This window comes from Lutra lutra, chromosome 14 (assembly GCF_902655055.1).
Source record: "Lutra lutra chromosome 14, mLutLut1.2, whole genome shotgun sequence".
NCBI classification, from domain to species: Eukaryota; Metazoa; Chordata; class Mammalia; order Carnivora; family Mustelidae; genus Lutra; species Lutra lutra.
The window spans coordinates 9,334,531-9,354,094 of NC_062291.1; the positions used below are offsets into that span (position 1 = coordinate 9,334,531).

The 19,564-nt window shown below is 39.5% G+C and overlaps 1 pseudogene; it reads right to left on the reverse strand.

Annotated features, from left to right (window-relative positions):
• Nucleotides 1-11,699, reverse strand: part of LOC125085056 (glyceraldehyde-3-phosphate dehydrogenase-like) — a 66,610-nt pseudogene extending 54,911 nt beyond the window's left edge.
• Between the last annotated feature and the right edge of the window lie 7,865 nt (nucleotides 11,700-19,564).

Here is a 19,564-nt window from a genome sequence, read left to right on the forward strand (position 1 = left end):
GAAAATGGCTGCCTCCCAATCTCTGGCCTGGAGGAGCCGAGAGCTTGGTGCCCCGCTCCTCAATGCACCCTTGGAGAAAAGCAGTCAATCTCTCCCGTCTCCCTGGTCTCTGGCTGAGCTCCATGCTCACCCAGCCGGTGACCGAGCATTTCTATCTCTGGTGCAAAGCCCCTTTTAGAGTCTCCAAACCCAGCAGATTCCTGCTGTGCTCCTGTGCCACTCCCCCAGAGGACAAAGGTGAGTCTCCCTGGGTCCCTGCTTGAAGACCAGTGGCCTGACTGTACCTCAGATCATGGTTTAAGGTAACCCCAAGCTGAGAGCTCACTCCTCAGCTCCATCTCTGTAGCCAGCTTCCCCCACTGTGATACCTGGGAGCTCTGCCACCTTCAGACACCCCCAGTCTTTCTGTGACTCTGAGGGACCTGAGACCTCACTGTCCCTGTGAGGGCTCCACCTCCCCTCCCCCTTAGCCTCTGGAATGACATCCCCCCATGAGCAGATTTCTAAAAGTTCCAATTTTGTTCTCTGCTGTTCCAACTCTTGCCAGGAGCGGACCCCTCCCCTCAAGGTCTATCTTCCCGAATATCGTCTCAGATTCATTTCTCTGCGGGTCCTACCTTCTAGAAAGTGGTTGCTTCTCTGTTCCTAGGATTGCTGCTCTTCTTCTCTTCAATCTCCTGTTGAGTTTGTAGGTGTTCAGAATGGTTTGATAACTATTTTGCTGAACTCCTGGGACCCAAAGATATTAGGTCTCCTACTCCTCTGCCATCTTGGTCCTCCCTATATCACATTTTTCCTATCCATTCATCTGTGAATGGACACCTGAGGTTGTTTCCACCTCTTGGCTATTGCGAATAATGCTGCTATAAACATAGGTATAATAAATACCTCTGAGTCCCTGCTTTCAATTATTTGGGGTATATACCAAATAATATGGTAGTTCTATGTTGCTGGATGTTATGGTAATTCTATATTTAATTTTTTGAAGAACGACCATGCAGCTGCACCATTTTATACTTCCATCAACAGTGCCCTGGGGTTCCAACTTCTCCACATTCTTGCCAACACTTGTTATCTTCTGTGGGTGGTTTGTTTGGTTCTTGGCTTTGGAGGCTTTTGTTTGTTTTTGCTTTGCTTTTTTGGTTTGTTTTATTTCTGTTTCTGTTTTGTATAGTAGGTGCCCTACTGGGTAAAGGGTGACAGATTTGGTTTCCTTTTAATCAACAAGACATTTCCACATTTAAATTTTGTAAAATGTCAATAATGGGAAAATATGTTCAATACGGAAGTCCCCATTTCTGTCTGGAATTTTTCCAGAAACATGGTTGTGTGTTCACACAAATAGTCCGAGTGCTCTGGCACTGATTTCTCTTGTGACATTGGAGCTTTGTAACATCAAATGATTTGGGGGTTATAAAGGGAAAATGAAATAGTGTCCCAGTTATGTTTGTGGTTTTTTTTTAGGGCAGAGGTTGGCAAATGTTTTCTGTGAAGGGCCGGATAGTAAATATTTTTAGGTTTTGTTGGTTATGTATGGTCTCTGTTGCAGGTACTCAACTTACTGTACTTACAATAATATAATTATTATTATAGTTTATACAGATATTCCATTGTATTTTTTAACCTCAAGACCTTATTATTTTTGTTTTGTAGTTTTTTTTAACCTCAAGACATTATTATTTTTGTTTTGTAGTTTTTTTTTCTTTTTTAAACTATCTTTTGTCTGTCTATATTTGGAAGGAGGAGGGGTAGAGGAAGAGGAAGAGAATCTTAAACCTCAATGTGGGGCTCAATCTCACGAAATTGAGATTTTTATTTGAGCCAAAATCAGGAGTTGGACAATTACCCAACTGAGTCACCCAGGTGCCCCTCATAGTTTTTTTTGAAAGATTACCTGCATATTTGTCATGTTTTGGGGTGTGCTTTCTTGTTTCTCAGAACTTTTGACTGAGTTTCCTTTCCTTGAGTCTGAAGTACATTTTTTAGAATATCCTTCAAGTGAGGGTCTATTGATGATAAATTATCTCAGAATTTTACTTTCCCTAAAATGTTTTTAATTTACTTTAGTTACTCAAAGCCAGTTTTGCTGAATATGATTTATGTTGATGGTAATTTTCTTATAACACTGTGAAGTGTTATGGGTTCAACACTTTACCATACTTTTCTCCTGTCTTCTGCTGTTGCTGTTGAGAAGTCATTGTGAACCTAATTATTGATTGTTTGTGGTAGTCTATCTGGGTTTTCTAGTTGACTTCTCTCTCTCTCTCTCTTTTTAAAGATTTTATTTATTTATTTGAGAGAGAATGATGAGAGAGAGAGAGAGAGATAGGGAAAGCACACAAGCAGGGGCAAAGAAAGAAGCAGACTCCCCTGCTGAGTAGGGAGTCTGATGCAGGATTTGATCCCTGGACCCTGGGTTCATGACCTGAAATGAAGGCAGATGCTTAACCGACTGAGCCACCCAGGTGCCCTCTAACTGACTTCTCTTAAGGTGTCTTTCTCTTTGGTGATCTAAGGTCTATGTGTCTATGTATGAATTCATTTCTTTTATCTTGTTTGAGGGTCAATAAATTTCCAGAATCTGTTCAGGGGGATCTTTTATCACTTGGGACAATGTTACATAATTATTTCTTTGACTATTGCTTCTTTCCCATTCTCTTTGTTGTTCTCCTATAAATCCTACTGATAATACTTAGACCGCCTCACACTTTCCTCCACATTTTTAAAACTTTCTTTCATATTTTCTAGCTATTTCTCTCTGTGCCATCTTCCAGATTTTTTTTTCCATATTGATCTCTGGTTATTTATTTTCTTTTCAAAATATCTATATTCATTTTCTCTTTCTTCCATAGCAAAATATAACAATTTAGTGGCTTTGAACAATACAGATTTATTATTTCACCAATCCATAGGTGAGAAATCCATTGAGCTTGGCTGTTTTTCTCCACCCATCTCTCAGAAGACTGAAATCAGGGTGTCAGCTGGACTGTGTTCCTTTCTGGAGACTCTATGGTAGATTCTGTTTCCAGCTTATTTACATTATTGGTAGAACTGAACTCCCTATGGCTGTAGGACTGAGAGTCCCACTTTCTTGCTGGCTGGTAATTAGGGATTGTTCTCAGCTTCTAGAAACTGCCTTTGGTCCTTGATTCATGGTGACTTTCTTCTGTCTTCAAAGCTAACAACTGTGGGTCAAGTCTCTTTGACACTCCTAACAACTCCCTTGCCTCTCTCCTGCTGCATCTCTCTCTGACCTCAGCTGGGAAAGGCTTTTTACTGTTAAAGGCTCATGATTACACTGAGCCACACAAAGAATCCAGAATAATCTCATCTCAACATCCTTAACCTTAATTACATTTGCAAAATTCCTTTTGGTATATACCATAACATATTCACAGGTTCTAAGGATTAAGAAAAGAAACATTTTTGGGGAGGATATTATTTGGCTTACCATAGTATATTTCTAGCTGTGTCTAACCTGTTGTTAAATTACTTTGGATTTTAATTTCCAATTATTATATGGTTTTTTAAAAGGTTCTAATTTATTTCATTATTTTCAAATAGTCTTATTTTTATAGACCTTGTATCTTCCTCATATTTTTAATTATCTTTTATTTTTTAAACATATCAGACATATTTTGTTTTGTATCCTGACTTTGACAATTCCAGAACCTGAAATGTTAGTGAGTCTAATTTTGATACCTTTTAAAAAATTTTTATGTGTAAAGTTCTTTTTTCTGCCTTAATTCCTTATGTGTTTTGTGAATTTTGAACATGAGCTCACATCCTTGTGAAGTTAACTGGTAGGGATTTTTTGACACCAGTGTTTAAGGTGTGTGATCCTGTGGACAGTAGGTGGACAGTACCTGGTGGCTGTGGACAGTAGCCATTGATGACCACTTTTTGGTTTTGTTTTTATTTAAAAACTTTACTGAACCATAATTAATGTATAATAATGTATACAAAATGTGATAAATTTGCATATACATGTACCTGTAAAACTATCACCACCATTAAGAAAATTAATTTCTCTATCACCTCCCAAAGTTTCCTGGTGCCCCTTTGTAATATCTTGTCAATATCTGCCCTTCTCCATCCCCCAGAAAAACACCAATCTGCTCCCTGTCACCATAGTCTGCATTTTCTAGAACTTTATATAGATGGAATCATGCAGCATTTAGTCTTTATTGCCTGGCTTCCTTCACTTGGCATAATTATTTTGAGATTTAGTCACACTATTTTGTGCAGATCATGTGTTCACCCCTTTTCTACTGAAAACCAGCCTTTTGTAGGTATATTAGTTTCCTGGGACTTCTGTAACATGAAGCCACTAAATGTCTTTAAACCACAGAAATTTATTCTTTCACAGTTCTGGAGGCTCAAAGACTGAAATCCAGGGAGACAACTCTTGCCAGGCTCTAGGGGTGAAATTGTCCCTTGCCTTTTCCAGCTCCTGGGGCTGTCTACATTCCTTTCCTTGTGACCACATCACTGCAGTCTCTGCCTGTGTGGTCACATGGCTTGCTCCTCTTCTGGTTCCCTTCTCTGCATGTCTCTTGTATTAGGTCACTTATGATGGTATTTAAGGCTCATCTGAATAATCCTGGCTTATCTCTTTACCTCAGGATCCTTAAAGTAATCTTATACAAAGACCTTTTCTCTAAATAAGGTAAACGTCCATCCAGGTGTCAGGATGTCTTTGGGGGGCAATTTTTTATTATAGATATACCACAAGTATTTTATCCCTTCACCTAGTGATGGACGTTTAGTTTACTTTCAGTTTTTGTCTATTACAAATATGGAAATTCATGTATAAATCTTTGTATGGACATATGCTTTCATATCTCTTGAGTAGATATCTAAGAGTGGATTGATTGGAACATATGGTAGGCATATATTTAACTTTTTAGAAACTGTCAAACTATTTTCCATCAGCAGTGTCTAAGTTCCAGTTTTTCCATATACTGTCCAACACTTGGTATATTAAGTCTTTTTTAATTTTAGCCATTCAAATAAGTATGTAATGTTATCTTTTTGTATTTTTTGTGTGCATTTCCCTAATAATTCTTGAAGTTATGCATCTTTTTCTGTCCTTATTTGCCACCTCCATATTTTTCATTGATGACGTGTCTTTCAAATATATTGCCTACTTTTCAATTGAATTGGCCATTTCCTTATTGAGTTTTGGGACATCTTTACATCTTATTGAGTTTTGGGACATATAGATATAGTGATTTCACTAAATACGATCCATAAATATTTTCTGTCAGAGTGCAGTTTGTCTTTTTATTCCTTTAACAGCATCATTTGAAAGGCAGAATTTTGGAATTTTGATGAAACCCAATTTATCCATTTTTTTTTCCTTTTGTGGGCAATGCTTTTGGTATTATATCTAAGAAAACTTTGTCTAACCAAAGGACTGATTATCGGTTCTGTGTTTTACATTTAGGTCTACAATCCACTTTGAGTTAATATTTATGTGTGTTTAAGTTATGGACCCAAGTTTTCTTTCTCATATTTTTTATTTTTAAACTTTCCTTTGGTTATTTTTCATATGATTATTTTATTGTTCCAGCACCATTTTTGGACAAGGCTATCCTTTCTCCATTGCATACTTTTGCAACTTTGTCAAAAATCAATTGCTTTTTTATATGTGGGTCTATTTTTGGAACTTTCTACCCTGTCCCTTTGATCTATTTGTCTGTCATTATGTCAACACTACATTGTTTTGTTTACTGCAACTTTATGAAAATTCTCAAAATTAGGTCACACTCTCCAACTTCTTCTTCAAATTTGTTTTGGCCATTATAGATTCTTTATGTAATTTTTGAAATCACTTTTTCAACTTTGACAAAAAATCTGCTATGATTTTTTGATGAATCTATAAATCATTTTAGGGAGAAAGTACAGCTTAACAATATTGAGTTTTCTGACCTGTGAGCACAGTATATCACTCCTTTAATTTAGGTCTTCTTAAATAAACTTTTATAATTTTCAGTGTATAGGTCTTACATAACTTTTGTCAGATTCATCCCTCAGTAGTTTATAGTTTTGATGTTATCTTTAAATTACATTTTGTAATTGTTCATTGATGGTATATAGACATAGAAGAGATTTCATCAATTGTTACCAAAATTGATGATGGGGGGGGCATGCAGTTGTTCATAATATTCCTTTATTATTGTGAGATAACATAAAATATATGTATTCGTTTCTTCCTCTGGGTTCCTGGCACAGAGCTCCTGAAAGCCTTGCAATTTCCTAAGTGGTAAGAACACTAGAAGCATAGCTTATTCTAATATTTGTATTTAACCCCATTCCTGACACAAGCCTTTTAAAACTCTTATAAATTCCTAAGTGGCAAGAGCACTAGGAACATCCGTTGTCCTAATGAGACAACTCTGGGTGGGCTCCTAGATCGGGGCTGGTCACCAGAAAGACCAAGACATGATTGGAAGTTTACAATTTCAGTCTCACAATTTCAGTCCCTCCAGAGAGAGCAGGGGGATTAGAAATAGAATTAATAATTAATCATGCTTATGTGTGTAAGCCTCCATAAAATCCCAGTAGTACAGTGTTTGGAGAGCTTCTATATTTAAGCACATCCACATAATGGTGGTGGTGAGGGGGTGATGTACATGGGGAATAGAAGCTCCTGTGCTTGGAATCCTCCCAGACCTCCCCTATGTATGTATCTCTTCATCTGGCTTTTCATGTGTAAACTTTATTACATCCTTTAATAAACTGGTAAACCCAAGTGTTTCCCTGAGTTCTGTGAGCCAATCTACCAAATTAGTCAAATCCAGAGAGGGGGGTCACTGAAACCTCCAATCTATAGCTGGTTGTTCAGAAGCACAGGTGATTACCCAAATTTGCAACTGGCATCTGAAGTGTGCGTGTGGGATGGGGGCAATCTTGTGGGGCTGAGACCTTAGTCGGTGGGATCTGATACTATCTCCAGGTAGATAGTGTTGGCATTGAGTTCAACTGGAGGACACCCAGCTGGTGTTGGAGACTTGTTTTTTGTTAAGGAAAACCGCCACACAATTGGTGACCAGAAAGGTTAAAAGTGAAGTGTTTTGTGTGAGAGGTAAAGAAACACACAGGAAAGAAAGATACAGTAGGGAAAATCTGAATTTTTCTTTACACAGAGGGAAGAAAACTTTTTAAAAAGTTTCTTTTGGGGCGCCTGGGTGGCTCAGTGGGTTAAGCCGCTGCCTTCGGCTCAGGTCATGATCTCAGGGTCCTGGGATCGAGGCCCGCATTGGGCTCTCTGCTCAGCAGGGAGCCTGCTTCCCTCTCTCTCTTTCTCTGCCTGCCTCTCCATCTACTTGTGATCTCTCTCTGTCAAATAAATAAATAAAATCTTTAAAAAAAAAAGTTTCTTTTGGATCCTTTTTCTAATATTTGCAGAATCTGGTATTTGAGACTCAGAAAACAGATGTGAAAATGGTGATACTCTGGTTACTTTGTTGTTATGAGTAATAAAGTCCTTTATCTCTGACCCAGTGGTCTCATGTCTTCTGCCAGCATGAAACTGAACCAGGCTAGATTATTAACTTGCAAATATGGTGAAAATCTGAGATTCTTTAGTTCCTGACATCCATCCTTTACTTTTCACTTTTTGTGATTTCACATTGAAAGTGAATTTCCTCCATCTTAACAAAAGGAAAAGGCAACTTATGGAATGGGAGAAAATATTTTTAAATCATGTAACTGATAGGGGATCAATGTCCAAAATATATAAAGAATTCATACAACTCAAAAGCCAAGAAAACATTTTGTGGAGATTCCTTAAGAAATTAAAAATAGAGTTTCCCTATGACCCTGCAATTGCACTACTGGGTATTTACCCCAAAGATACAGATGTAGTGAAAAGAAGGGCCATCTGTACCCCAATGTACATAGCAGCAATGGCCACAGATGCCAAACTATGGAAAGAACCAAGAGGCCCTTCAACGGACGAATGGATAAAGAAGATATGGTCCATATACACTATCGAGTATTATGCCTCCATCAGAAAGGATAAATACCCAACTTTTGTATCAACATGGATGGGACTGGAAGACATTATGCTGAGTCAAGTAAGTCAAGTAAGTCAAGCATATGGTTTTGCTTATTTGTGGAGCATAAGGAATAACAAGGAGGACATGGGGAGATGGACAGGAGAAGGGAGTTGGGGGAAATTGGAGGGGGGAGATGAACCATGAGAGACTGTGGGCTCTGAGGAACTAACTGAGGGTTTTAGAGGGGAGGGGGTGGGAGGTTGGGTAAGCCTGGTAGTAGGTATTGTGGAGGGCATGTATTGCATGGAGCACTGGATGTGGTGCATAAACAATGAATTCTGGAACACTGAAAATAAATTTTAAAAATAAATAATTTTTTTAAAAAATGAGCAGAGGAAAGACATTTTTCCAAAGATATACAGATGGCCACTGTGGAAAGGTGCTCAACATCACTTACCATCAGAGAAATGCAAATTTAAAACCACAGCAAGATGTCACCCCACAGCAGCCAGAATGGCCAGTATCAGGAGGACAAGAAACAACAAGTGTTGGCAAGAATGTGGAGAAAAGAGAACATTGTGCACTCTTGGTAGGAATGTAAATTGGTGTAGCCACTATGGAAAACAGTATGAGGATCCTCAAAAAATTAAAAATAGAACTCCCCTATGAGCCAGTAATTCATTTGCTGATTGTATGGCCCTTTGGGGTTTCAACTTTTTGAGGAGGAGTCTTGCATTTGACTTAGTCTATTGAGTGTACATTATCCTTTGTCTTCGGTGCTTCCTGCATGCCCATGAAATCCCATTTTTTTCTTCCCTTTTTAGCAAAAGCCCTTAAGAGGAGATTTGCCTTTAGATGTTAGTACCACTTCTCATAGATCCTACTTTCAACTAGTTTTGCTTTCTGGACATGTCTTAACTTATTGCCAGTTCATCAATGCATAACACAAAGATGTTTTTAAATATTTCATCCAGTCCTCTAATTAATTTATTTTATTGAACTTCTCTCAATCTCCAGCCCCCATCAGAAAAATTTTGACATTTCCCAGAGGGGAGAATGATGTGGATGGAAGAGACCTTCCCATTGTCTCATAAACTTCACTATGCAGGCAATGCTTTCTCTGCACACAAAATACATCCTATCAACTTCTCATAAGTACCTCGTTTCTATTCTCAGTGGAGTCAGGATTATCCCCTTTTTTAAAAGTGGCTTCTCTATGATGCTAAACATTCATGAAGTTTTTCCTGCATATCTTTTATTCTTTGTTCTTTATAATACTCCAATACTCCTGGGGAAGCATGCTAGGTATAACCCTAAGGAAGCTGAAGCTTGGAGAATAAAGTGTCCAGCATCACACAATGCTGGCCTTGCATCTAAATTCTCAAGCTCTGGGCACCTGGGTGGCTCAGTTGTTAATCATCTGCCTTTGGCTCAGGTCATGATCTGAGGGTCCTGGGATCAAGTTCCGCATCAGGCTCCTTGCTCAGCAGGGAGCCTGCCACTCCCTCTGCCTCAGCCTGCCACTCCCCCTGCTTGTGTTCTCTCTCTGAGAAATAAATAAATGAAATATTTACAAAAAATAAAATTAAAAAAATAAATTCTCAAGCCATGGCAATGTGAGATGTGAGTTTGTTCCTTATAGGAAGAAACTTGTTCATGTCCACCTCCAGTTTATTTATTTATTTTTAGTTTAAATACATTCACTGGTTGATAAGATTAAAGGGTTTATGATTGAAACTGTAGCCCAGAATGTTCACACTCATGGCTTCTCGATCTTTATTGTGCATACACACCAGTGGTGCATCCTGTTAAAATGCAGATTCTGATTTGAGAGGTCCCATCTGCCTAGGGTTGGGCCTGAGGCATCCCCAGGTGAGATGTAGCTGTGGGTCAACAAAAGACAGACCACGCTGAGTAGCAGGGGTTTGGCGATATTTGCAAAAGAACAAGAAATTATACGGTGCGAGAGGCAGGAGAGTGTGGTTTAAAGTGTCCTGGACTAGCGACCAGGTAACATCGCCTCTGATCTTAAAAGAAACACTTGTCTGGGGCACCTGGATGGCTCAGTCAGTTAAGCATCAGCTTTTGGCTCAGGTCATGATCCCAGGGTTCTGGGATCAAGTCCTGCCTTGGCTTCCTGCTCAGTGGGGAGTCTGCTTCTCTTTCTGCCCCTCCCCCTGCTTGTGCTCTCTCTCTCTCTCTTTTCAAATAAATAAATAACATCTTTAAAATAAAATAAAATACCTAAACCAATAAAACCAATCAACCCACAAAGGAGTACCTGCAGGATGCTAGAGTTTGAAGTGACCAGAGAGACTTTATAACCCAGCCTTTTCATTTTCTGTATGTATTGAAATCTAGCTCCGAGAGGTAACTCAAGCTGCCCAAGGCCTTATCGCTGAACGGACCTTGGGTCAGCCTGATCTAATACAAGCTTTTTCCTGCCACAGCCCCCTGCCTCTGCAGACCATAGTGATGGTTAGAGCAGGGGCAGGCCCCTGAATCTCTCAGCCTCAGTATCCTTATCTGTGAAGCATGCGAGCTAGACATGATCTCCAGATTCCACTGTCTCTGATTCTCTCAAAGCGGTATCTCCTTTACTTCCCATATTGCAAGAGAAGGAGAAGAAGCAGGTCCCCCTCTTCCTGCAGAACTTTAGACCGAAAGTAGTTAAGCCAAGCACAATGTGGTGCTAAAAATAAAACTTCAAGTGGGAATGTACTCTTCCTGCTCTTGGAAGCGAGTTTCTGATTCTAAGACTCCATCGAGTGAGGAAATTGCATTGCCTTTAGCCTCATAATGCTGTCTTATTGTCAGCTGAGTTGCCTTAAGGAGTACCTTACAGGGGGGACTCAGAACTTGGCTTACTTTTTGTGATGGAAAAAACAACAGAAACTCATCCTCCTGTCCTTATTATACCCTAGTCTCCTGGGAGGAAGCTTTAATAGCTCCTCAGTTGTGGTCTTCCTACATCTCCTCCACTGCTGACTTTTAATTTTGTTCAGACTCTCAGGAGCCATTATGAGGGATCAAGAAAGAGACACAGTGTAATGGATGCACTAAAGATTTCTTTTTGCTAAAGGAAGTAAAAATTCCTAGGGATTTTATGATTTTTCCAGAAAGCAAGCATATTTGTATGAATGCTCCAAAATAAGAAACCACGTTGCTCAGCACCAGGTACACAATACAGAAAAAGACAAAAGAAGAGGAAAATTTCAGGCTTTCCGCCAGAGAGACAACAAGCCTTTTGGTATGTTCAGTAGACTCATATATCCTGATGAAATTCAAACTAACAGTAAATATTCTGAATCGCCGCTAATGAAAGTTGGTCCTACCAATAGACTTTGTCCTGGTCATGGAACCTCGCCTAGGCAAACACGCTCGAGTAGGACATTATCCATGAGCTACCCGTGCCAAAGTGATGCTTCTCAAATCTTCCTTCCCTGGATCTCTCTCTCCTGGGCTCCAGATCACAAGTTGGCTCTGACTTTTGGACATTACAAAATGACCTCACCATGTTCTCCCCTCCTTCACCATACCTGCTACTGCTCTTCCTCTGTGGTCTCAAGAGCTAGTGCACGCACCACTGACCAAGTCAGGGACGAAGAGGAAGCCTGCATTCCTCTCTTCCTCTGCCTCTGTTGAGTCCATGAAAATATCTTCTTCTGCTTTCCAAATGTCTCCAAGAGCCATCCCGATTGTCACTGTCTTAGCCACCATATCCTTTGTTGCTGGAATGATCTTTCTAACATGGTGATCCAATGACAAGCCCCTGAGTAAATTCTCTGGTAGCTTCTCCTGACTGAGAGAAAAAACCTTCACTGTGCAGCACGGTATAGAAGGCTCCTCTTCAGTTTTGCACCAGCTCGTGGGCCCGCGTAACCCATCCTGCCGCCTGACATTAGACGCTCATGCTCAGAGCTCTCTGGCAGGCCTCTCTACCTTTGCAAGTGTTCCTTCTTCCTAAACACCAACCTCAGCTTCTGTGCCTGGGAAACTCCTGCTTACCTTTCACATCTCAGGTCAACCCCCACCTCTGAAAAGTCAGCCTTGTCTCACCTGAGCAGACTGGAGTCCTGTCTTCCTCTACACCAACATGTTTGTACATATTTCCATTACAGCTTTTGAATTATTTGCTGTAGCCCTTCACTTGGATGATCCTCTCCCCTTTAGTCTGTGAGCGCCTTGGAAGACAGACATTTGCTTTCTTCTTAATGTCACCAGCACCTACTATGGTCCATGGTCCTTGGTACTTAGGACATGCTAAAAAAAAATTTGCTCAATAAAGATGTGAAATTTTTTTACCTGCTTTGTCCAAATTGTTTGGCTAAGGTAGAGCCAACTCAGAGATAATTCTAGAAATTCTTCTCTTGTTATATTGGAGCATTCCTAAATTGCAGTGGCCCACGGAGTTGGGACATTCAAGAACAGGAGTTGAACCTACTTTCCCAACCGCATGTTTGGTAAATTCTTTGGTCTTGGGTTTCTAAGGAAACCCAAGTGATTCTCTTGGGGAGAATCACTAGACTAAATTCAATAATTGTATCAGAGGATATTTGATTAACCTGGATCAGAATCAACCAGCTAAAATGAGATAGACTGAGAGAAGACTTTGATAGAAGCAGTAGAACACAGTGGCTAAGAAGTTTGAGATCAGAGAGCCTGGGTGGTTCAGTCAGTTAAGCATCAGCCTTCGGCTCAGGTCATGATCCCTGAGTCCTGGGATTGAATCCCACATTGGGCCCTCTGCTCAGCAGGGAGTCTGCTTCTCCCTCTGCCTTCACCCCATTTGTGGTCTCTCTTGTTCTCTCTCTTTCTCTCAAATAAATAAAATCTTCAAAAAAAAAAAAGAAGTTTGAAATCAGATGGATATAGGTTGAATCCTAAATTCAGTATTTACTATTTGTGGGCTGATTTACTCATTGATTTGACAATCGATCTTTTTAATGGTCTACTATGTGCCAGAGACTGTTCTACATTCCAGGAATAATGAGATCTGGTATTAGTGATGCACTTTGCACATGCCTAGTACATGCCTACATCTACATTCTGCATGCCCTCGACATGCAGTAGAAGTTATTGTTAGAATCCATCTCAGTTCTGATATCTAAAATTCAAACATTGACACCCTAAGGCACCAAAAATATGTCAATATGGTATTTAATGTGGCATGAAAGAGTTTTTGAGGAATTATTCCAGCCACCACCCAAGTTCCCTTAAAATTACAAAACATGGAAAAGTCTTGGCCTACCTCTCTTGCTTCCTCCTCATTCCCTTCTAAGACTGTGCTCTGCCCTTTATCTAACATCCTACATCCCACCCACCTGAGTGTTCTCATTATACAAGTTCAAATTACATCAAACTTCCTAGAACCGAAACACAAATTCACCAAGTCCATCTTGAACATTGCCTGAATAAAATAATTGGCAAATGGATGTTTGTGAATGGTCAATCAACCCTCCCAACCCCCATGAGTGTTCGAGAACGCTCTCCTGGGGCTAACCTGGATTGAATGGATTCTGAAGGGCAAGTCTGGCAGGGAGAGGGTCTTTCTCCTAAAGATTTGAATTTGTCAAAATGGACAATAGGGAGAGTGGAGTCAGATGGAAGGTAGGGAGTTCAAAGGCATCGCCCAAATAAGGGCAAGGGACTGAGGCAGATTACTAAGAGATGGAGTAACAGTCTAGGTTGGCGGGGGGAGCCTTGGACTTGAGACGAGAACCTGGTGTACTGAGAGAACAGGAGGGGACCTCCAGGAGCACTTGAGACAGGGCTGCCGCTGCCCAGGTGCATTCTGGGCTGTGATGTGAAGGTAATCTCTAGAAACAAAATCTACATCCTACATGAAGAGTCTATCCATCTAAATGGACCCCAGTTAGGGAATATTTGGGACATACATTTTTGAGCAGATGGACTCCCAGTATTCCTTGTCCTCTGAAATTCCAGGAGGGCATATATCCTTCTCCTCTCTACCTTTTCCACATACACGCAAAGACTAATGGTCAAGAGGTTAAATAAACATCAAGACAGTACTGCCTTTAGGAAGAATGATCTGCATGAAAAACATAGGAAGATAGGCAAGATCCGGTGTTAATGGTCTTAACAAGAAAGAAGTTGCATATCAGTTTATGTAGCTTAAAAAAGAATACTCATGTGAATATCATACAGAACTCTGAAAGGATCCACAACAATCTGTCGACACCAATTTTCTGTAAGGTCAGGGAAAAGCATTACATTTATAAATGTACGTTTATGAAAAACAAACAAATTGAAGTACCCTGAAGCCTTATGAATATATCTGTATCCGCACACCACCCACGTGTCCTTGTTCAGTTCCCTGAGGGACTCTGAACCTTGGGCAACTCAAGAACACTGTAAACACCATCCATAGAAAAAGAGGATGTGGGTTGGTGCACGAACCAATGTTGAACATGCCAAGGTTTCCTGTTGTCTTAAGTCTGTTCTTAACAATAAATAACAATAAATGGAATGGATTTTTATCTCTTGCAATTTTACCTGCGCCGCTTTCGGGTTCTGTGAAAAAGACCTAGGTGTCTTAACTGATGGCAAGTTCAATAGAAACCCACTGTAGGCGGACAAAACATCAAACGCAAAGTTAAGCAGGACTAATGGATGTGCTGTTCCCTTCTTGGTGATGTATTATTCTCTGAGCTGGTGAGATCACAGCTGGAGTAATAAAAGCTATCATTTATTATAAATGTAACATCTACTCATTGTAAAAAAACAAACAGTACAAAACTATGAGAAATTAATAGTTGAAGTACCAGCAACTTTCCACCCCCCCTTACCTGTTCCCTGTGGTTCGCTGATAGGAACAGTTTGGAGTGTTTTCTTCTAAACGCAAAACACTTTATAGACATGTGTAATTTTCTTCCACAAAGAAATCACTTTTGAAAATAACTTTTCAGTTCTAAATCACAGACATCAAAATTTAGAGTTCCTTCATCCGCTGCCTACACGGGGACATTTGTCCATGTCTTTAGGGTCAATCCACAAAATCCAATCCACAATCCGCAATTTCTGGGTCAAAGTGTACATTTACAATTTTTGATAAGTAGTAACAAATCCTTTCCAAAAAGGTGGCATGGAATTCACACTTTAGAAGCCTATACCTGCGTACAGGCACATACGGGCAGGAGTGTGTTCAGGAAAAAATGAAGAACCTAATATGAAATAGCTGTTGAATCCGTGGGTTTTGTAATAATCGGCTTCATGTTTGTTGTGTGACCTTGGATGTGTTATTCAACCTCTTCAAATCTCACTCTCTTCATTCGTAAAATAGGAATCGTAGCTCTTCCCTCCTGGGTAGATGTGCAGATTTAAATGAGATAGTTTATGTAACAAGACTGCCCCAGAGTTTATCTTATAAAAAGCCCTTAATAGATACTACTAATCCGGAAAAATCTGGAAAACAATCTATAATCATGAGATAATAGAAACAAATTTTCTGTGTATTGCTGATTGTCTTAAAATATTTGGAAGTTGATTGTGTGGGATCAGATTAAACGTCTTCTCTGGAGCTCCAGAAGACAGATTGCCTTACTGATGGGTAGAGGCTACCTCACTTTTTCCAAATATAAGGTGAGTTCGGGGGCTAACAGATTATTTAGTTTGGTGGGCCTTACTTAAGAAAAAAGAACACAAAATTATGAACTTAAAATTCGGTATAACGTTTTCGAAAGGGTCATACAAGCGAAGATCTCTGAAATGTAAGATTCGGTGAATCACCTCCAAGCGAGTCACTTTTGAGGTAATATTTCATTTAGGAGTCGAAAATTATCTTCTGGGTCATCCCAGCCATCCTGCAGCTCTAGAAATAATGCAAGTAAGCAAGTTAAAAAACAGTTTTTATGATGTTCTTCAGTTGATTCCTATACTAGGAATACTAGGAATTCCTATACTAGGAAGGTGGACTAGCTGACATCTAATAGATCTGAAATTCCTCAGTTTCCATGAATCTAAAAGTTGTTAAGACATATCAAAATGGGGGCGCCTGGGTGGCTCAGTGGGTTAAAGCCTCTGCCTTCAGCTCAGGTCATGATCCCAGGGTCCTGGGATTGAGCCCCGCATCGGGCTCTCTGCTCAGCGGGGAGCCTGCTTCCCTCTCTCTCCTCTCTCTCTGCTTGCCTCTCTGCCTACTTGTGATCTCTGTCTGTCAAATAAATAAAAAAATCTTTAAAAAAAAAAGACATATCAAAATGTCCTCAATATATGTATTCAAAGAAAGAACAAGTAATTCACAGTGTCAGTTATTATCTTACACAATCAATATAAAATCAATTTAAGGATGTCTGGGTGGTTCTGTTAGTTGAGCATCCACCTCTTGGTTTTGGCTCAGGTCATGATCTCAAGGTCATGGGATTGAGCTCCATGTTGGGCTCCATGTCCAGTGGGGAGTCTTGGGATTCTTTCTCTCCCTCTGCCCCTCTGGTTCCTGCTCTCTCTCTCTCTCTCTCTCTCTCTGTCTCAAATAAATAAATAATAAATCTTTTAAAATAAGCAATTTAAGTTTCTTTGGGGAGCATGGATTGTGTGATTATAGTGCAGCAGGAAAATGGAAAGGCGGCTAGAAGGGCCCAAGAAAAGATGATAGGAGGGCTTTACTATTATTAATACAGTGGAAGGAGGAAGGCAGCAGGGAAGCAAACAGTCAAGGTTTGAATATCTTTGGCAGGTTATATGGATTCTTTCGCATGTCAAGGACATTTGGAGATGGGAGAGAGACTGACATTTGAGCCATGGGATTTTTCGTTAGCTTGAGGTGAGAGAAAGGTGGATGTGGGTTCACCTTGTTGACCTCAAAGAAGGCCTGAGCAGGGACCAGTGAGAACGGAACCAGGCCCTCTAACTCGGGCTCTGTCACTGTTTAGTTGATATCAAAAGGTCTCTTAATCACCTAGTAGTGGTTAGCAACAGTCCTGGTTTCAACTTCTGGTTTTACCAACTATTCATCATACCATCCTGGGCAAATCACTTAATTTCTCTAAGCCACGGTTTTCTCTTGTGTGAATGAGGATGATTACACTTACTTCAGACATACGGTCTTTGTGAAATTTAATTAGTTAGCACTCAAAACATTCTCTGTAGTTTCTGGTACAAAGCAATTAAATGTGTTGACTCTATTTTTTAGTTTCTTAAACATTATGGATACCCACCAGATACTTTTTTTTTTTGTATCAGGTGGAATTGGTATTCTAAACTATATAAGATAAGACTTCTGAGAGTATATAATCCAGTAAAATTATATATAATTATTTATGATTCCAGGCGGTATTTGTTAGTTATGTATCTAACGGTTACCTAGAATGCAGAAGTGAGTCATTTTGGGCTGCAGTTAGCAGAAGTTGTTTTAGAGGAAAAGACATTTTATTTTATTTTTTTAAAGATTGTATTAATTTGAGAGAAAAGAAAAAGAGTATGAGCAGGGGGAGAGGCAAAAGGAGAAGCAGACTCCCTGTTGAGTGGGGAGCCTGACCCAGGGCTCGATCCCAGGACCCTGACTTCACGCCCTGAGCCAAAGTCAGATGTTTAACTGACTCAGCCACCCAGGGGCCCCTGGAGGAAAAGGCACATTAGATGGGCCTCCAAACACAGGCCAAATATTAAACTCAAAACATGTAAGGTATTGAAAGAACTATCATCAACAGATACCAAACCATTACAGACTGTTGAGGCAACAGAGAAACACACAGTTAGGTTTTAAAGCAATTTTATTGAAATATAATTGGCATTAGATAAACTATGCATATTTAAAATATACAATTTGTTACGTTTTGATATATGTGTACACTCATGACACAATCATTGCAGTCTAGGTGATGAACACATTGAACACCCAGAAAGTTTTCTTATTCCCCTTGGTAATCTTCCTTCCCACCCTAGCTTGTGTTTTCTAGAAGTTTACATAAATAGGCAAAGACTCTTTTATAGACTCTTTTGTGTCCACTTTTTACATTCAGCATAATGATTTTAAGAGAGTTCTTTTCTTTTTATGGCTGAATAGTATTCTATGTATGAATTTACCACAATGTTTATCCATTTTCCCATGGATGCAGATTGGGGCTAGTTCCAGTTTGGGGTTACTGCAAATAAAGCTGCTATGAACATTTGTGTCCAAGCATTGGAATGGACACATGCTTTCCCTTCTCTTGAAAAAAACACCTTCAGTGGAATGGCTGAGTCATAAGTAGGCATATGGTTAACTTTTTAAGAAACTGCCAAACTGTTTTCCAAAGTGGTTGTAACATTTGATATTCCCACCAACAGTGTATGAGAATTCAAATTTCTCCATGTCCCTGCCAGCAATTGACATGTTCAGACTTCTTAATTTTGGATAATTTTATAGGTGGGTAGTGGTATCTCATCATGGTTTTAATTTTCATCTTTCTGATGACCACTGATGCTGGGCATCTGTCCATGCCCTTAGTTTGCATTAATCTATCCTAGTCGATGAATTACCTGCTCAAGGCTTTTGTCTGTCTTTCCACTGATTTGCTCATTTTCTTACTTTTGCACAGAATTTTTAATATACTTTTGGGTATAAGTTTGTGGTTGGATATGTGATTTGTAAATACTTTTGCTATTTTGCCACAATCCTGAGTTCAATTTGCTAATATTTTGTTGAGGAGTTTTGCATCTGTGTTAACTAGGAAAACTGGTCTGTAATTTTCTTTCTATCTTTTTTCTTTTCTTGTTTTGTTTTGCCTGGATTTGGTACTGAGGTAATGCTGGCTTCATAAGATGAACTGGGAAATGTTCCTTCCTCTTCCATTTTCTGGAAGAGATTGTGAAGGATTGGAGTTATTTCTTTTTTAAATTTTGTTAGAATTTTCTAAAAAAGTCAGTTGGGTCTGGAGATTTCTGAATACAATTTATTGTATTGTATCTTGTATCCCATGACACTGATTAATTCAGTTCTTAGTCTAATGGCTTTTTTGAAAAACTCACTGAATTTTCTACATAGATGATCATTGGGAATAAACAGTTTGTTTTACCTCTTCTTTTCCAATCTGGATGGGTATGTTGTTTCCTGACTGATTACCCTGGCTAGAATTACCAGTGCAATGTTGAATAGCAGTTGTGATAGCAGGCGTAATTGTTTTGTTCTTGATTTGTTTCTGATTTTAGGGTGGAAAGCATTCAATTTTTTAACAGTAAGTATGATGTTAGCTATGGTTGTTTTGATTTTTTGTTTTTGGTTTTCAATGCCCTTTCCTAGGTTCAGGAGGCTCCTATATAATTCATTTTACGTAGAGTTTTATTGGTAATGGATGTTGGACTTTGTCAAATGTTTTTTCATATTTATTGAGGTTTCTCTTTTTGAGTCTGCTAAGATGGTGAATTAAATTGATCCATTTTTGAATTAAAAATAGAAATACCAGTGGTGCCTATGTGGCTCAGTCAGTTCAGCATCTGCCTTTGGCTCAGGTCATGATCTTAGGGTCCTAAGATAGAGGGCCTCTTCCGGGGCCCCTGCTCAGTGGGGAGTCTGCTTCTCCCTATTCCTTTGCCCCTTTCCTCCACTTGTGTGCTCTCTC